Genomic DNA, 20078 nt, shown 5'->3' with positions numbered 1-20078 from the left:
TTAATTTAAAACAATTTCTCTCATATTATAGGCATTAAATAGATTTGTTTCAGCTGTCATTAAAATGTGCTACTATAAATAAGAGGAATTTTATTCTCTTCTCCCCTGTTTCTTTGGATTATATTTATGCTGTGAATAAAGAACTAAGATAGTTTTAAAAACGTATCTCTCATTACTAATTATCTCAGAAACATTTTTAGAAAATAATAAGGATACAGGCAACTGAGGCCAGAGATAAATCCTATACTCACTATCTTCTAGGATGAGGAAGATCTCTCAGTGAGAGTCCTGAGGTCTGTGCACTCAAGCATTACGTGAGAAAGTGCAGCGAGGATGTGGCTGCCTCCTGGAAATAGGAAACCTAGACACAGGGATACTGAATATCTTCCCTTTAGGTCCTGGACTGAGCAGAACTTTTGTTAATGTTAACAGGATTTCACTTCCCAAGTCTAGTTTATTGCAAACAAACCAAACAGTAAATTGTAGCCTGATAGCATTTAAATGTATTTATAATTCTCTTTTCTTCTATAATAAATAATACTTTCGTGATCTTTATCCCAGGATAATCAGTGATGCATTATTTTAAGTTTGCTCACATTTCCCCTTTTTCTCCCTTAACAATGAAGTTATAGGAGAAAGGATTCTAAAATAATTTTTAGATCATGCACCAATTTGCAATTAAGATTGTATATGTAGGCCAATTACAATATTTTTCTCCTGGCTCGGTACCTGTGGCTCCAGCAGCAAAGGCTCCAGCCACATACAACTGAGCTGGTGGACTCAAATCTAGCCCGGGCCCACCAAACAACAATGCTGGCTGCAACCAAAAAATAGCCAGGCGTTGTGGCGGGCACCTGTAGTCCCAGCTACTTGGGATGCAGAAGCAGGGGAATCACTTGAGCCCAGGAGTTGGAGGTTGCTGTGAGCTGTGATGTCACAGCACTCTACCCAGGGCGACAGCTTGAGGCTCCGTCTGAAAAAAACAAACAACAAAAAAACCAATATTTTTCTCCTACCTTCAAATTTGTCATAAGGTACAAAAATACTGTTGAATAATAATTTTTTTGGTTGCAGCCATCATTGTTGTTTGGCGGGCCCAGCCTGGATTCGAACCCTCCAGCTCAGATGTATGTGGCTGGCACCTTAGCTGCTTCAGCTATAGGTGCTGAGCCATTGAATAATAATTTTTTACCAGAAATTATTCAATAGGCATGGGGAAAACAATCAGGGTGTCCCAAAAGCCACCATACATAGGCCAAAGGGGAAATTGTACCTAAATATACCTTTATTTACAAAATGTTCACGACTATGTTTTACAGAGAAGTGGCCAACACATAGAGAATAGTTTGTAAATGTTTTGTAAAATTTATGGAGTGGTTTTTAAGTGAGAGGTACTCTGCTTTGAATAAAGAATGACTTGAATCCAGAGTTTTGTTCTGTTTTGTTTTGTTTGAGTCTCACTCTGTTGCACTAGGCTAGAGTGCCATAGCATCATTGCTCACAACAACCTCACACTCTGGACTTAAGAGATCTTGTCTCGGCCTCTCCAGTAGCTGGAATTATAGGCATTCACCACCACACCTGGCTAGTATTTCTATTATTGGTAGAGATGGGATCTCACTCTTGCTCAGGCTCATCTCCAACTCCTGAACTCAAGCACTCCACCTGCCTTGGCCTCCCTGAATGCTAAGATTACAGGCTTGAGACACCATGCCTGGCCTTGAGTCCAGTGTTGTTTGCTACCGAACTATCATTGCAGAAATCAAGAGCAGTTAAGACGGTGAGAATTTGATGTATATGTCTTTGTATCTGTATTTACATATCTATAAATCTGTGAATATGAATTTCTGCAAAACTTTAAGGTCTGAGCTCAACTTGTTGTAAATCCATGATCGTACTTATAATCTCATCATCTGCTTTCCTCTTTCTATTTCTCTATATTAGATTCTTAACTGAGTGTTCTCAGGCCCATCACTTCATACACAAGTGGCAAATTTTAAATAATTTTTCTTTCATAATCTCAGAGGAGTACTACATTGTTGGCAAATTATAAAATGTTGAAGACCATTTAAAGTCAGGTGTAATTTATTTTAGGGGTATTAAATTCTAAAATTATGACTCAAATTCATTTTTCATATAATGTCCTTGATATCTCTCTCTCTTTTTTTTTTTTTTTGAGACAGAGCCTCAAGCTGTTCCCCTGGCTAGAGTGCCCTGACATCACAGCTCACAGCAACCTCCAACTCCTGGGCTCAAGCAATTCTCCTGCCTCCGCCTCCCAAGTACAGGCACCTGCCACAATGCCCAGCTATTTTTTGGTTGCAGCCATCATTATTGTTTGGTGGGCCTGGGCTGGATTCAAACCCGCCAGCTCAGGTGTACGTGGTGGCATCTTAGCCGCTTGAGCCACAGGCACTGAGCCCTGGATACATCTTGAACATCTACATTCATTACTAGCAAACTCATTTCTCTCTCTCTCTCTTTTTTTTTTTTTCTTTTCTCTTTCCTTACTTTCTTTCCTTTCCTTCCTTTCCTTTCTTTCCTTTCCTTTCCTTTCTTTTCTTCTCTTTTCTTTTCTTTTCTTTCTTTCTTTCTTCCTTTCTTTCTTCCTTTTATTTTTATTATTTTTTTTTTAGATAGAGTCTCACTTTTCCACTCTTGGTAGAGTGCTGTGGCATCACAGCTCACAGCAACCTCAAACTCTTGGGCTCAAGTGATTCTCTTGCCTCAGCCTTCTGAGTAGCTGGAACTACAAGTGCCCACCACAATGCCCGTCTATTTTTAGACATGAGATATCACTCCGAGGCAGGCTGGTCTCAAACCCATGAACTAAGGTGATCCATCCATCTCAGCCTCCCAGACTCCTAGGATTACAGGTGTGAGCCACCACACTTGGCCATCTGTTACATTTCTAAAACAAAAATAATTAAAAGGTGAAGTAATAAATATACCAGAAACCTTATTTTCTTGACAAATAAATTGATTACAGGGTCCTCATAAAACTAAAAGTCAAATCAAACTAAATCATTATTTCAAACTCTGATCCAGCTTTTTAGCTAAATACATTTTTTGCTACCCCAATCAAGTTTACATCATAGTCATAGCTTATCAAGTGATCAATATATTACATAATCAATTTGACATTGCATATACAAGTCTTTCTTCATATTTTCTTTCTTCAATTTATTATTTTGGTGTAAGTTAATGGATATGTGTGTGTGTGTTTGTGTGTGTCCAAATTATGAGAAAGAAACAAAGGTCATGGGCAAATGAAAGTGTCATGAGCTTGAAGCTAATGACACTGCAGAGGGAGGGAAAGAGAAAGGGATAAGAGAAGAGGTGGCCTTTGGAGATGGTGAGATATACGTGTATATCTACATGTCCGTATTCTTTTGAAACCTAATTTTGAGGCTGATGTTTTGCTGAGAGAGAGTAAATTCCACCTGCAGGGGACAGTTTTTTCCTGTACTTGTGGAGTTCCGTCTCACTGCTAACTTTCCCTTCCTGATTGCCAGCATATCAATTGTGAACTTGCTTAGCCGAACTTCACTGTCTCATGAGTCAATCAGATTTATAATTCCATCTCAATCCCTCTTTTTCTATCCCCACTCTGTCTGTTTCTGTCTTGTGTTTTGTGCACACATACTTCCTATCCATTTTGTTAGATATAGTTTCAAAAATAGCAAACTATTGATAACATGTACTTAGCAATTTAAAATGAATTTAAATCTTAACTAAGTATAATGATGCAAAATTCCCAAGATAAATTTCCTTCAGCCAAATTTAAACATTCATATAAATAAATAATTTGGATCAAAAAACTACTTGCATATGGAGTAACTTTTTATTTATTTATTTTTATTGTTAGGGATTCATTGAGGGTACAAAGAAACAGGTTAAACTGATTGCATTTGTTAGGTAAAGTCCCTCTTGTAATTGTGTCCCAGCCCCAAAAAGTGTGTCACACACCGTGAACCCTCCCCTTTTTCCTTCTTCCTTTTCTCTGTTCTCTCCTTTTCCTACCCCCCAACGTGTACTAGGTCATCAATTGCCCTCATATCAGAATTGAGTCCATAGGTTTCATGTTTCTCCATTCTTGTGATGCTTTACTAAGAAGAATGTGTTCCACTTCCATCCAGGTTATACAAAAGATGTAAAGTCTTCATCTTTTTTAATGGCTGAATAGTATTCCATGGTGTACATATACCACAGCTTATTAATCCATTCCTGGGTTGGTGGGCATTTAGGCTGTTTCCACATTTTGGTGATTGTAAATTGAGCTGTGATAAACAGTCTGGTGCAAGTATCCTTTGTGGTAAAAGGATGTTTTTTTCTTCTGAGTAGATGTCCAGTAATGAGATTGCAGGATCAAATGGGAGATCTAGTTTGAGGTTCTTTGAGGTTTCTCCATACTTCCTTCCCAAAAGGTTATATTAGTTTGCAGTCCCACCAGCAGTGTAAAACTGTTCCCTTCTCTCCACATCCATGCCAGCATCAGCAGTTTTGAGACTTTGGTGATATAGGCCATTCTCATTGAGGTTAGATGATATCTCAGGGTGGTTTTGATTTGCATGTCTCTAATAATTAGGTATGACGAGCGTTTTTTAATTTGTTTGTTAGCCATTCATCTGTCTTCTTTAGAAAAAGTTCTGTTCACCTCTCTTCCCCATTGATGTATGGGATTGTTGGTTTTTTTCTTGTGGATTAATTTAAGTTCTGCGTAGATCCTCCTTATCAAGATTTTGTCAGATTCAAAAATATGCAAATATCCTTTCCCATTGTGTAGATTGTCTATTTGCTTTGATTGTTGTCTCCTTAGCTGTACAGAAGCTTTTCAGTTTAAGTCCCATTTGTTGTTGTAGTTGTCAGAAGTAAGTGAGGCCTTTTGTAGACAGTGGGAGGAAGTCCAAAGGGAAACTACGCTCAGGGCAAGTGGGACCTTTGGCCAATCTAGAATCTAGGCAACCTCCCTTGGAATAAGTGAGCAAAGACATTTAGAGAACACAATGGGTAACTTCCTGTTTGGGGAGTCGTGAGAATTAGAAACTGAGGAAGTAAGTGATGTTCAAACAGAATTTGAAAGTGAGGAGAATAGTGAGGTTCAGAGGGAAGCTGGACCTAAGGAGATTTGGGAATCAAGAGCATATGACCCAGACACAAATAAGCAAGGAATTACCTCTATGGCCATTATGGCAGCTCAGAATAAACAGTGGGAAGACTGGGTAAATAGTCTCATGGTCAGAAATGCCAACTTAGAGCACCCAATATTGCTCTCAGCATCTCCCTATGTAGATGAGCCGCCTGTGGCTTCTGTTATGAAGGCTGTGTTAGAAGGGTGTAAAACTGGTGACTTGAAATGGGAAGACCGTTTGGGGCTTTTTTCCGGTTACGGTCAGCGGTGTTCCTCCCGATCTGCAACACCCTCAAGGGGGCCAACGTTTTGATCACCATATGATCACCTTTGTGGTTATGAAAGATTTGAAACAAGCTGTAGCACAGTATGATATGCAATCCCTGTTTTCTAGAGGTCTGTTACAGGGGCTTGCACAAGAGCAGCGGAGCATTCCTTATGACTGGTACATGATAGCCAGAACTGCTCTTGAGTCTGGACAGTATTTACAGTTCAAAACCTGGTGGAGAAGGAGGCTGACCTGATGAGTCGCCAAAACCAGCAGAGAGGAGTCCCTATAACATAAGAACAGCTCACGGGTTCTGGCCAGTGGCTGGGGATTTCCAATCAACTTCAGTACGATGACATAGCCATAGTCCAGACAAGGCTGTGTTGTCTTAGGGCCTTGGAAAAGGTTCAGGCTTCTGGAGATATCGCTAAATCTTTTCTTAAGATAATACAGTCAGGGAATGAACCCTATACTGACTTTCTAGCCTGACTAAAAACTGCAGTCGATAAGGCCATTGCCCAGCCGGAGCTCAGAGACATGCTATTCCAAACTTTAGCATTTGCGAATGCTAACTCTGAGTGTCAAAAGGCCTCATAACCTTTGGGAGCACAAAATGCTCCCTTAGAGGAATATATATGGGCATGAGCTGATATAGGAACAAAATTCCACAAGGCTAATTTACTTGCTTCCACTTTAAAAGAAGGGGTCAGTCCATACCGTCCTAAATGTCATAATTGCAGAAAATTGGGACATAGGAGAAAAGCTCAATTTTCTGAATCTCAGCAACAACAGAAAGACAGCTGCAGAACGCCATTGGACATCTCTCATTCATCCACCATCCTCTCCAATACCACAACATATTTTTTATAGAAAACCTGACATGTCAGAATGGAAGCCTGGTTATGTACTACACTGGGGTCGAGGTTTTGCCCATATTATTACAGAACACCAAGAGAAGCAGTGGTTACCAGCCCTCTGGATTAAGCCTCAACACGAGCAGGAAGCCTTGCCAGCACCTTAACAAATTTGTTTTCTCTAACTTTTCTTTTATTCACAGGATTTTTGGAGGCTAGATAATTTCATAACAGGGAAACCCTGGATCAATCTCCTGTGTGGGAACTCTCGCTGCCTCTCCCATATCACCGTCCATCTTCAGCAGGAAGCAGTTAAGAGCGGTCAGCGTCCTATCTCCCTAAGAGGCAGTTGGAGCTTCTATGCAGAGTGGGAAGATTGATAAAGGATTTCATTATTCTTGACTGAATAACCAGCCCCAGGTAAGCTTAGTATGCATCTTTTATTTATTTATTTATTTATTTATTTATTTATTTATTTATTTTTATTGTTGGGGATTCATTGAGGGTACAATAAGCCAGTTACACTGATTGCAATTGTTAGGTAAAGTCCCTCTTGCATTCGTGTCTTGCCCCCATAAAGTGTGACACACACCAAGGCCCCACCCCCCCCTCCCTCCATCCCTCTTTCTGCTTCCCCCTCCATAACCTTAATTGTCATTAATTGTCCTCATATCAAGATTGAGTACATAGGATTCATGCTTCTCCATTCAGTATGCATCTTTTAAACCTTTGAAGGGTAAGACAACAAAGACCTTGAACAGCTGGCTTGGAGGTAATGGTCATACTGGTATCAGCTAAGGTAAGAGAATTTCACTTGTTGGATTTATATCTGTTTCAGTTGGGCAACTGATCTTTACTTAAAGTTATACTGCTCTTTGCAAAGGGTCTGAGTTCGATACAGCCCTTTCCCCACCTAATGTAACTTCGGGTGGTGGTTAATACTTCCCATGGAAGTCATGAGCCCTATGGGTCAGCCTGTATGTAGCACATAGTTGGATGGTGATTAGCACAAAGGGGACATGTTTTCCCCTATGCCTAATTTGGCTAAAATAGTTTCCCTTATGCTGGGATTAGTTCTGTTGGTGTAATTCTGTGTTATGCTTATATGCTCTTTTGTTTCTTTTACTTAGCAGGAAGGAAAGCTCCTCGGTGAGAACAACTGAAATACCCAAGGACAGATTTTCTCCCTTGCCTATCCAGAAATGTCTTTAATACACAGAGGGGGGAAATGTAGAGGACACCAAGAGCCAGACGCTGGGGAATGGACGCTCGGGTGATTCGTCCGCAGGTGCTCCTTGCAGAAAAAGAGCCCTAGCCCATGGCGATCCTTAGGCACGCGTTCATTGTCTAACACACCCCTCACCTGTTTTGTGCTGTGTCAATAAAAGGCTACTGCGGAGGTTGCTGGGGGCTATCCTGCATCAAGGTTAGCCCGCCTCCTGCAAGCTTGTACTTCTAATCCGCATCACGTCTGGTTCCTTCTTGCCGCTGCCGCTATGGAGTCCAGGGCCATAGGGGCCACTAGGGGCTGCAACGAAAGTTCTTAGTAATAAAAACAAAGCCGGGGGCATCAGCTTATACCAGACTCTAAGCTGTACTAGGAGATAGTGATCAAAACAGAATGGTATTGGCACAAAAAATAAGGACATCTGGAACCAAATAGAAAACCAGGAGATGAAACTAACATCTTACAGCCACCTAATCTTCGATATACCAAACAAAAACATACACGGGGGGAAAGAATCTCTATTCAATAAATGGTGTTGGAAGAACTGGATAAACACATGTAAATGACTGAAACTGGAGCTGCACCTTTCTCCACTCACAAAAATTGATCCAAGATGATAAAAGACCTAAATTTAAGGCATGAAATGATAAAAAAAGCTCTGAAAAAAAAAAAAAGCATGGATAAAACACTCAAAGATATAGGCCTGTGGAAAGTATATGGAGTAACTTTGAAATGTATAAGATGAATCCATTGGAACATAAACATTTTCAAAAATTTTTTAAACATGGAAAAATATTGAATAGTTCATGTTAGTTTTATTGTTTTTCTCTACATGAAACCTGGTTGATACAGTGATGTTATTATTAACTGTTACTATCTTATGAGACAATTCAGAGAACGACTTATCATTTACTGAAACAACTGAGAGATTAATCCACCCCAAGTTAAGAGTAATATTGCAGTAAATGCTTTTCTTACACAAATTTTACCTTTCTATAATTATCAGTATTTCTTATGACAAAATACGCAATGTTCAATAAATACAGAAACTTTATTTACCCCTCTTGTAGAACATTTTTTTGGCAAGAAAATTTTAACTAATTGTTGGTTGTGTGTGTATGTGCTTGAGAGGGAAGGAGAGAGAGAGAAAGAGAGAGAGAGAGATATCTCATTTTGGTTGGAACGCCATCATTTCCAAACTTTGAATATAAAGAACCCTCATGATATACTGCAATTCCACTGGAGCAGAGATTACACCCATCCTTACATCTTGTATCTCTATATTTTCTCTGTTTTACACTTTATATGCCTAATACAACTTAGTTGTTTAGTAAGTCTCTTTTTGAATGATTGTATCAATTCACTTTTTTTTGTAATTTCTGCATTTTAATCGTTTACAAGAATATACTATAATTTGAGAAAATAGGAAAGACCTTTTCTATTTTGAACATGATTGTATTAATTCACTTTTATAGGATAATTCAGCAAAACTTTTGTTGTTGATTGTAAGGGAAGCATAAAATAAAGTTTATTGAGACAAAGAAAGGTACACAGAGTAAGACCATTTACAAACCAGAAGACATTTGCCATAGACAGTGGAATGGGCCTCCATTGCCAGGGCAAATAGGCAAATAGAACAATTAAGCAGGTTTTGAATAAAGAGTTTGAAGACTCCAGTAGCAAAAGCATAGACAACTATTTTTCATGTTTTCTCACTCCCCATTTAACTTCTCTTACCATTAACAAGGGCTATAAATTTGATTACAAAGAAAGACAGTTTGCAAGAAAAAAAAATAAAAGGGACATAGCATGAAAAATAATATATGGAAGTAATGATAAGAAAAGTTGAAGAGACAGCTCTGATTATCCTGCAAGCTTATGCACTCATATCACTTCAGCTACTTCTTTAGAAAGCAGTAAGTCTAATCTTTTCACATTATATTTTAGATTAGTATTTGAAGTGAAAACTGAATTTCCGTTTCTTTCTTTCTTTCTTTCTTTCTTTCTTTCTTTCTTTCTTTCTTTCTTTCTTTCTTTCTTTCTTTCTTTCTTTCTTTCTTTCTTTCTTTCCTTCTGTTTTTGAGACGGAGTCTCACTTTGTCACCCTCAGTAGAATGCCATGGAGTCACTGCTCACAGCAACCTCAAACTCTTGGACTCAAGCAATTATCTTGCCTCAGGCCCCGAGTTGTTGGGACTACAGGTGCCTGCTACACCACCTGGCTATTTTTAGAGATGGGGGTCTCACTCTTGCTCAGGCTGGTTTCGAACCTGTGAGCTCAGGCAATCCACTGACCTCGGCCTCCCAGAGTGCTAGGATTACAGGTGTGAGCCACTGCGCCCAGCCGAGAACTGAGTTTCTTAAAAGTGCACATCCGCTAGCCAGCAATTACATAAACCAGTTTTGTGAAATCACCATGAAAGCTAATGATGGGGGCTGTAGAAAACATTAAGAGAAGATATTGGGACTCAGTATTGCATACAGTGTGTCGGTACTCAAATGAAAAGATGGCTAACAAGGCTAGGGCAGGATAACTAACCTATTGAAATAATTAGTAAGTATGTACGTGGTAAGTGGTATTTTGTATTCTAATTGCATTCCAACTTATTGTTTTAGGCTCATTTTTGGCCTCTTTCATGTACCTAATTCATCAGCATTATATTCCAATTCTATTCTGATTACATTATAACATGTGCTTTCCTGACCTTGGCCTATATTATTCTAGGCATTTGGAATATTTTATCATAATCCTTTTCCTTCTTCTCTACCTGGAAAGCTCCTACCCTCTTTTTCAAAAACACAACTAAAATATTGCCTTTTCTTCATACTTTTTTTCTGATATCCCACCACAGCATGAGAAATTGACATCTTTTGGTTTATAATTTTATAATAGATTATGTATACATATAAATGCCTATTATCTGCAGAAGAATATGAATTCTCCAAATGTGTAGATTTCTTCCCTGTAACCACAAATTTATGCACAGCTAGCTTCTTCATTCATTTGAAAAGATTATTTTTTATTTAATGCTGCCATGTTCTAGTTATTTTTCTAAGCTCTGTGGTTATAGCACATGTGCTCTCCAAGAGGAGGCTCAGGCCCAGGGTATAGGGGAAGAAAGAACATATAAACACATGCAAAGCTAAAATAATTACAGAGAGTAATATATACTTTGAAAAAAATAAAGAGGCTGGTGAGTAGAGCAGAACCTTTATAATGTGGATCAACACTGTGGTGATTAATTTTATGTGTCAACATGGAATGACCAGATATCTGTTTGAATCTTAATTCTTTGTGTGTCTGCGAGGATGTTCTTAAAGAGATTAGCTTTTTTGACTTACTGTATTGAGTATAAGTAGATCATCTTCCTCAATGTGGGTGGGCATCATTTAATTTGTTGAAAGCCTGAGAAATAAAAGTAGAGTAAGGTTAAACTTACTCTCTGTCAGATTTTTTATATAGCAAATCAATCTGTCCTCAGCACTCCTGGTTCTTAGGACTTAAAACTATACCACTATCTTTCCTTGATCTTATGCTTGCAAACAGCAAATTGTGGGCCTCCTTGGTCTCCATGATCATGTGATCCAATTGGTATAATAATTCTCATTTTATATTGTGTGTGTGTGTGTACACATCTCCTATTGGTTCACTTTTTCTGGAGAACCCTGAATTGACCGATGATTCATATAATTAGGAAATTATGACCCATGATTCATATAATTAGGAAATCCCTTTCTATAAGTGCTAGAAGGTGAGATTAGAGTTATATGCAAAGGCCAGATCATTTAGAATCCTGCAAAAAGTGATAAAGAGATTGAATTTGATTGTAATTATTCAAGGCAGTCAGTAAATATGGTTGAACAAAATGAATATCTTATAAATGGGGGATTGATGTTTCTGATAATTCTTCAAAATTGTCTTTATATAGGACTTACAGCTGAGGGACTGATTAGAGATAGATAGGCATGTCTCTTGGCTGACAAAGTATTCCTAATTTATTTTTATTATCTATGCTAGCTGCTTTATTAAAATTAAGTGTTTCAGAATCTAGGGAGTAATCGGCAGCACTCTTGCATAGGAAAGCCAGTCATTTGATTTGACTGTTGGCCTATCTTCCTTCTTGATCCATTCAAATGCAATACTTAAATTATACAAGAAAATTGTACAGGTTACTGGCTATATGATATATAATGAAATGATGTTTTCTTGATGATAGGAAGTGTGAATAAAATTAGTTACACATGTCTACACCCATTTCTCTCTCTGATAGCAGAAAATTAATGTCTGATTTTAGGAAGTGTTTTTCTTTCCTTTTTTTTTTTGTGCTACATATATAATAGAGATGAATTAAATGCTCCCTAAAAATTTCTACTGTTAAGCTCTTTAATATCACAGGAAATATTTTTGTAGAAATGATAGAATGAAAATTATCTTTTTGAAAAAAGTGTATAATATGACCTGGCTAATGTGTTTTGACCCACTTTGAATATTATGGTGATTAAACAAAATACTGCTATTTAATATTTTGAAAACCTAAATACAGGAAAAGAGGATCTGCATGTTCGACAATATATTTTAGTATTCGAAAGAGAAAAAAATGGGAATGAAATGCCACATTTATTATTAACCTAATTTTAAGTACATTCTGCATTCAAGTAAACCTTACAAAGCCCTTCGTAAAAGACTAAGAAATACTGTCAACTTATTTTTCTGTATGATTTAGGAATCTATTAATATAAAAGAAAAAAATGTATCCTAATGAAATATCTGATATAGGGCGGCGCCTGTGGCTCAGTCGGTTAGGCGCCGGCCCTATATACCAAGGGTGACGAGTTCAAGCCCAGCCCCGGCCAAACTGCAACCAAAAAATAGCTAGGCATTGTGGTGGGCGCCTGTAGTCCCAGCTACTTGGGAGGCTGAGGCAAGAGAATCGCTTAAGCCCAGGAGCTGGAGGTTGCTGTGAGCTGTGTGAGGCCACGGCACTCTACCGAGGGCCATAAAGTGAGACTCTGTCTCTACAAAAAAAAAAAAAAAAAAGAAATATCTGATATAGTAAATAAAAAAAAGGTAATAATTGTGTGACAGGCAGAATTTAAACACCTTGATTTTTATACCAAGTGGTATCAAGACTCTATGTTATTATGCACTTTATATATATGAGAAAAAGAGGCACAAAAAAGTTAAGACTTATCCAAGTAAGTACAGACCTAGATTTGAAATCCAGGAGATATTCAAGTCCAGTATATTTTCCTAACTCCTAGACCACACTGATTAATAAACTGAGAAGAAAAAAAAAGTATAATACAACTTTTAGGCAAATGAATTAAACATTTAAAACACAAAGCAAAAAAAGTAAATTCCAACCTCCCTCCCTCCAAAGGTAGTTTTCTGTTTTGCTATTTGCAGTTACTTGTTAAAATTTAGACACTTCAATTTCAGTTTACAGTAATAAAAAATTCAACCGAGCATTTTTATATACACTAAAAGAAGATTCTAGTAAAGTAGGAAATTCCCAATGCGGTCAATAAGTCCTGAGAATCATATGGCATTAGTATGTAAAAGAAGAAAACGTGAGCAAGGGTACAGATATACAATGGCCTGAACATATTTCTAAAACCTTAAACTGGCTGTGTTTCACAGACTACGTTGCTTTTGCCCACTCCTTTTTTTTTCTTCCCATATTAAGGCTACTTTTTAAGCTCATTTTGATATGTGCATTTATTTGAGAGCTCCTCGGAAAGTTTTATTACCATGTTATTCGTAGCTTTATTTAGAAAGCATATTTTTATTTTAAAAACATTTTATTTTATTTGAAAAACACTTGTTGGTTAGTTTTAGTAGCATAAAATGGGCATATTTCTCAATTTGTATCCCCTGCCTTTTAATACTTTCCTAGCAAATCTAATATGTTCACTTTATATTGTGTTCTTCAATGTTGCAGTTCAAATGTATAATCTTCTCTTACTTTCTCAGGAAAAAAGCTCTCAAGATATGTAATGTTTATAATTTAGAGAGTGTTGTCATTATAATATGATTCAGTAGAAACCATTGAAATGATGAGAATACTTAGAAAGTAATTTTATAAGCATTATATCCCTGAAAGGAGATCATCAGATAATAGCCTAAAATTTTAAACCAATCTCCAGTATGGCAAGGCTTATGCTTTCTGCGCCACACCTTCTAAGATGTAGTAAATTATTCATCTTAGGTGACTGCTATAAAAATATTTCAAAATCTTGGAAACTCTAATAATGGTGATTTTATGCACCTATAAAGAGAAAATGTTACCAATGCTACAACTTAAAACAATAGTCTATTATAAATAATATATGACTCAATATGAGAACTAGGCCCAAAGTATGAAAAAAATGTTATATATTTTAATTTTAGATTCAAAGGTGGATGTGTTATTGGGGAAATCAGGTTGCTCAGTAAAAGTATAACAGATCCAGACCTCTAATACTGCTTTTAGTCTCTGAAAGAGACTTCCAGTATGGCTGGGAGACTTCACAGAACCTGTTTGAACAAGGCCCCTTTCTTCTTTCCTCATACAGTGTATACTACCCCTAAAAATCCCAAGAATTCACTAGTATAATACTTTATCTCTTTTTCCAGGGGTTATACAAACACAGTGTCAATATGCATATTTTTTCTCTTGGACAGAGCAGTTGGTTTCTATAAGTCCAATTATTTTTTCTTTCTTTCTTTTTTTTAAATTAAATCATAGTTGTGTACATTAATGCAATCATGGGGTACAATGTGCTGGTTTTATATACAATTTGAAATGTTTTCATCAAATTGGTTAACATAGCCTTCATGGCACTTTCTTAGTTATTGTGTTAAGACATTTATACTCTACACCTGGAAAGGCCATGCTAAACAAGATGCAGGGGACAAATTCCATTTCTTTTTTTTTTTTTTTTTGTAGAGACAGAGTGTCACTGTACCGCCCTCAGGTAGAGTGCCATGGCGTCACACAGCTCACAGCAACCTCTAACTCCTGGGCTTACGCGATTCTCTTGCCTCAGCCTCCCGAGTAGCTGGGACTACAGGCGCCCGCCAAAACGCTCGGCTATTTTTTTTTTTTTGTTGCAGCTTGGTCGGGGCCGGGTTTGAACCCGCCACCCTCGGCATATGGGGCCAGCGCCCTACTCACTGAGTACATGTGTGTTTTTTAACAAGTATTCTATTAATCTGCATATGGGCTATGATAACTCTACAGAGCTGTGGCCCCAACCCCTGGACCATGGACTGGTACTGGGCTATGGCCTGTTAGGAACTGAATTGCACAGCAGGAGCGATTGGCCAGACAGTGAGCAAATCTTTGTATTTACAGTCTTTCCCCATTGTCCACATCATGGCCTGAGCTCTCCCTCCTGTCAAATAAACAGTGACATTAAATCTCATGGAAGCATGAACCCTGCACACCTGCGGGATGTAGGGATCTGGGTTGCCTGCTCCTTATGAGAATCTAATGCTCCATGATCTGAGATGAAGATGTGATGCCCCCGAATCATCCCCAAACCATCTTCCCATCCCCAAGTCTGTGTAAAAACAGTCTTAGAGGATATCTCTCCCTGGTGCCAAAAAGTTTGGAGAACACTACTATAGAGCACACTGTGTGTATCAGAGAAAGAGCTGTGTGTGTGTTAAATGGACATAATTGCAGAATGATTAACATGAGCATATATAGCAAATGTTTTCCTATTGAAGCATTTCTTCACTCATTTATTATAACATTGGATAAGTAAATATTTATGAAGAGACCCTATGGAAATCTATGTTCCTGGCATTATTTTATATAGCCTGGATATGGTCAAAACAAAGGTTTGCATGATTCTAGCTGCAAGGATTTTGTATGCAGGCACAGGTAATTCAGACATCACATTATTATGACATTTTAATAGAGGGATATAAGGACAACAGAGAGACGCAGTAGGTATATGCTCAAACTCTTTGTTCAACCCCAAGAAGCCAGTGCTCTTAAGCACTTCCCATTTCCTTCTCCTTTTTCCTACTCAGATAACTCATCAACTTTTTATACCAAACAACTTTTTACACCAAAAAATATAATCACTTTTTATACTCATATAATAAGGCTACTTCTAGAAAAATGTTTACCTCTTTAAAACTTTCAGAAGGATTCAGCAAATACTTCTTGAGCACTTGTTATATGTCAGTTCTAGGAAATAGAAAAGTGTGTTCCTTCCTGGGTTTACATTTCGTAAGAATACGAAACTGAGGAGCAGTTAGAGTGGAGGGGAACGGCAGGGAACACACAAGGCTGAGGGAAAGTGCACGGGTGAGGGCTCGCTCCTGTCACTCACTGCCGCTACTGCTCGGACGGGGTATCTATACCTATAGTCCTCTATCTTTTGAGGGAAGATAGAGAAATATTTTTTTAACTGGAATTTGTTAAAAGGTTTAATTTTGCCTGCATGGGTACAGCACTCATAACCCTACGATAATGGGTAATTCATCAGTATTTAAAAGTCAGAATATTTTATATAATGATACACATTTCAAGCTTATCTTGAAAGTTGGAATTGGCTTAGATGAGAACCTGGTCACAGTTGTTCTCTCAGATCAGCACATTCCTCACTCACTCCGTTTCACCCACTTCAATCGCCTTTTTAGTTTCTTTTTTTTTTTTTTTTTTGCAGTTTCTGGCTGGGGCTGGGTTTGAACCCACGACCTTCAGCATATGGGGACAGCACCCTACTCCTTTGAGCCACAAGTGCTGCCACACCTATTTAGTTTCAATCATCTAGTGTTTCTCAAAGTTTCCGGATCAAAAATGCCTTCTAGTCTGTGGGCTAAAAATGTGGATTTCCATTTCATCCTCTGTAGGTCTGGCTCAACAGATCTAGAATGATGACCTGGATTCTGTATTTTAACAAACATACAAGGGATACTTTTGTAACCAAAGTAGTTGGAGAAGTGCTGTGGTAGGAATTTCAGTTTGTAGCCCCTACATGATTAAGAATATGGCATGTCCTCTCATTACAGTCAATGATCCCAACGTAGTAGTGATTTATGGGAGTTTAATAATTTTTTAAGAAGAAATCAAAATATAATCTCATACAGCTTGTAGCATGTGAGAATGAAGATACACACATCTCAATGTGTATATAATTATTAGTGTACTTAATTTCAGGGTCCTAGATTATATAAAATTATGATTTATGCATTATTATAACATCTCTCCTGAGATACAGTCTGAGGTTTTTTGTTTTTTTTTTTTAATTATGTCAGTCTGAACCATGATTGTACATTACATTGCTTTTAAATTGGCTGGAATGGGGCTCAAGTACTCCCCCTCCAAAAAATAAAAAACTAGTAACAGAAGTACAAAATAAGATAAAACAAAATGAATCCTCCAGATTTTTGGACTTGGTTAAGAGTCACTATTTCACTATTATAGACACAAAACTTTAGTTTCTTTGTGTTAGGAACATTAAAATTACACTCTTTTGTTTATTTTAATATATACCCTAAAGTATACTTGTTGATTATAGTCATTATGCTGTGCTAATATCAACATTGCCAATGATGTTCCAGTAAATGTTTAACAACCTGCACTCTGAAGTGGGTGGAAGTCCTGATTTTAGCGTTTGTCAGATTCTGTGATGTAAACACTCCCACGTGTTCCAACTTGATATTCTGCACAAGAATTTGAGGATGGGAAGAAATGTTCCCAATCACTTCTTATTTTGGTACAATTTGGCTCCACCATGCCACATGATTTAATGATTACCACTAGTAGGTTAGGTGTAGAAGTTAAAAGAAAAAAAAAAGCCCGTTTTCAAGTCCTTTCCTGTGTCATTGGAGTTTTATATCACACACACACAAAATACAAATAAACATAACCTTCTTTAGTATCCAATGTGGGAAAAATAAAACAGTAACCATAAACACTATCATTCACTCAACGTTTACTCTCTTCTGAGCATTCTGCAAATAACTACTACATGTATTCATAATATATAATTAACTGAATGCTTATTATGTATTGGACATTATATATAGCATTTTACCATATTATTTCTATAATGCAAGTATGATTTTTAAAATATGCAACTTTTTTAGTGTCTAACAACCTCTAAATGTGATCATAAATCCAAACCCAGGTAATTGAACTTCAGAGCCAACATTCTCTGACCAATAATGTCACTGCCTTATTGATCCAGACAAATGGAGATATCAAGTCAAAAAATGAAATAAATAATCAGGAACAGTAGTCAAAGATGGCTTTGCCAAGTCACCTGTGACTAACTCAGCCTCTTTCTTATTTCTTGTCTGAAGCCTGGGACATTTCTTCATATCAGTAATTAGAAATATGTGTCTGGAGTATAGACTCTAACAAGGTGTGGATCAGTTTACACGGATTTTCCCATGAATATATTGGGTATATTAAAGGTCCAATCTGTACGTGTCCTTTGATTGTTTTGTAGTAGTTTCAGATTTAAAAAGAGAGGTACTATTAATAACAGAATGGGAGGTGATGGGCAGCATTGTATTCTTCACTAAATCAAGCAGCCAGGTGGGCATAATAGAATGCCATTGTTTCCATGCTGTATTGAGTCTGATCTTGCATTTCCAGAACAGAGGGAGAGGATATAGGGGCAAAGAAATGTGTGACTTTCTGCCAACTCCCCTCTGGATGGTCCTGCTCTGACCTGGCATGAGCAACACAGTTTGCTATTGGTCATTCTATTACTTTTATGCTGAGAGCACCTATTGTTCAAATTCTAGAATTCCTTCTAATATTGTAGAGTTCTCTGATTTTACTCTCTGATGGAGTATTTCTAAGATACTTGTTCTATTTCAAGATTCTTGTCATTCTTCAGATTCTCCAGGATTCTTTCTTAAGGTGAAACTTGTTTTATGACTAAGGCCAGGGTTTTTGAGCCACCACAGCCTCTGAATCTCTGCTTTATCTCACCACATGGGATGTAAAAGATTTTTTAAAACATTTATTAACTATAGTGGAAATATTCATTAGTTTTCTAACAATGCTCATAGTAAAGGACTGTAATTTGAATGGGAACAAAGAAAGAGGCTTCAAGGGGGATGGGAGCTAAGTCTGGCCTACTGAATAAGGAAGTCTGGAAACACCGGAACACTGTGATTCAATTAACCAAGCATGTCCTGCACAAACTATAGTTTCTATATTTGGATATGGGATACATGGCCACAGAACATTGCACACCACAAATGCCCCAAGTATTGATAAAATCAACAGTTAGGTCAGCAATCAGCAGTCCTCACCAAAAAAGGAAAAAAATGTGGATATTGATGGGGGTTGGAGGTCCTGGCTCCCGGAACCCAGTTGACCTGGTTCAATTACTGGCTGAGCTAGACAGTTCAACCAAGGCACTGCAGTAAACAAAAGCAAAAGTACGTGGAAACTGAAAATAAAACTGGAGCAGCGTGGCCAGAAAGCAAAAGTAATCTACACAAGTTTCAGGAGAACAAAGGGAGGTTTTATTGGGGAAGAACAAACAGACAGTTTAGAGCACTTCCAAAGACAGACAGAAGTGGGTCCCTTGGTGAGAGAGATTGGGACAAAGGCCTGCAGGGGTATTAAATACTCCGATTGAAATTGGCTGCAAGTCTCTCATTGGCCTTTCTGTGCCTCCCGGCAGTATTGCCCTTTGCTATTGGTCATAGGTCACCTAGGTTACTTCGTAGCCATATTCTTATGGAACCTACAGACTTCTTGGTTCATCCCGGCAGGTTTCATCACAGCCCTCTTGACGCCCCTTTGTACCCAAGTCAATCAATGATCAGTAGAAAAGGACAGAGGGTCCCAGAGATGCAGTGAAAGGTCACACAACTTCAAAGAGAGAGAAAGAGAATATTTATACTTTTACACTGTTTTGGGGTCCTCCTCTCACTTGAGAGAGAAACCGATTTCTTTTTCTTTCTTTCTTTTTTTGTGGAGACCGAGTCTCACTTTGTCCCCCTCGGGAGAGTGTTGTGGCATCATAGCTCACAGCAACCTCCAAACTCCTAGGCTTGGCTTAAGCGATTCTCAGCTTCCCAAGTAGCTAGGACTACAGGCGCCCGCCACAAAGTCTGGTTATTTTTTTGGCTGCAGTTTGGCCGGGGCCGGGTTTGAACCCGCCACCCTCGGTAGGTGGGGCCTGCGCCCTACAAACTGAGCCACAGGCGCCGCCCCGGAGAAAGAAACCAATTTCTTTTTTTTTGTGTGGGTTTTGGCCGGGGCTGGGTTTGAACCTGCCACCTTCGGCATATGGGACCGGCGCCCTACCACTTTGAGCCACAGGCGCCACCCGAGAGAAACCGATTTCTAACCCTTTGTAAATTGATCGCTCGAACAAACCTTCTTTGTTTATGCTAAATAAAGCCTGTGGGAACTTACTTTCACTTTCTATTGGTGATGCCAGCTGTGCTCGCATTTTGCTTTCTGTTTCTATTCACTTTTACTTTCTCCCGGAGCTGCCTACTAGCCAGACATTCCTAGTTCTGCCCAGTAAAAGGACCAGGACAGGTGGGTTTGGGTAACTGGACACCGTAGCCGCAACGTAATTATCTCTATTTTAAAGGTGAGAATGCTGTGGCATTGGTGG

This window comes from Nycticebus coucang, chromosome 2 (genome assembly GCF_027406575.1).
Source record: "Nycticebus coucang isolate mNycCou1 chromosome 2, mNycCou1.pri, whole genome shotgun sequence".
Taxonomy (NCBI): Eukaryota; Metazoa; Chordata; class Mammalia; order Primates; family Lorisidae; genus Nycticebus; species Nycticebus coucang.
The sequence above is the reverse complement of the archived record's forward strand: the minus strand, read 5'-3'. Positions refer to the sequence as shown.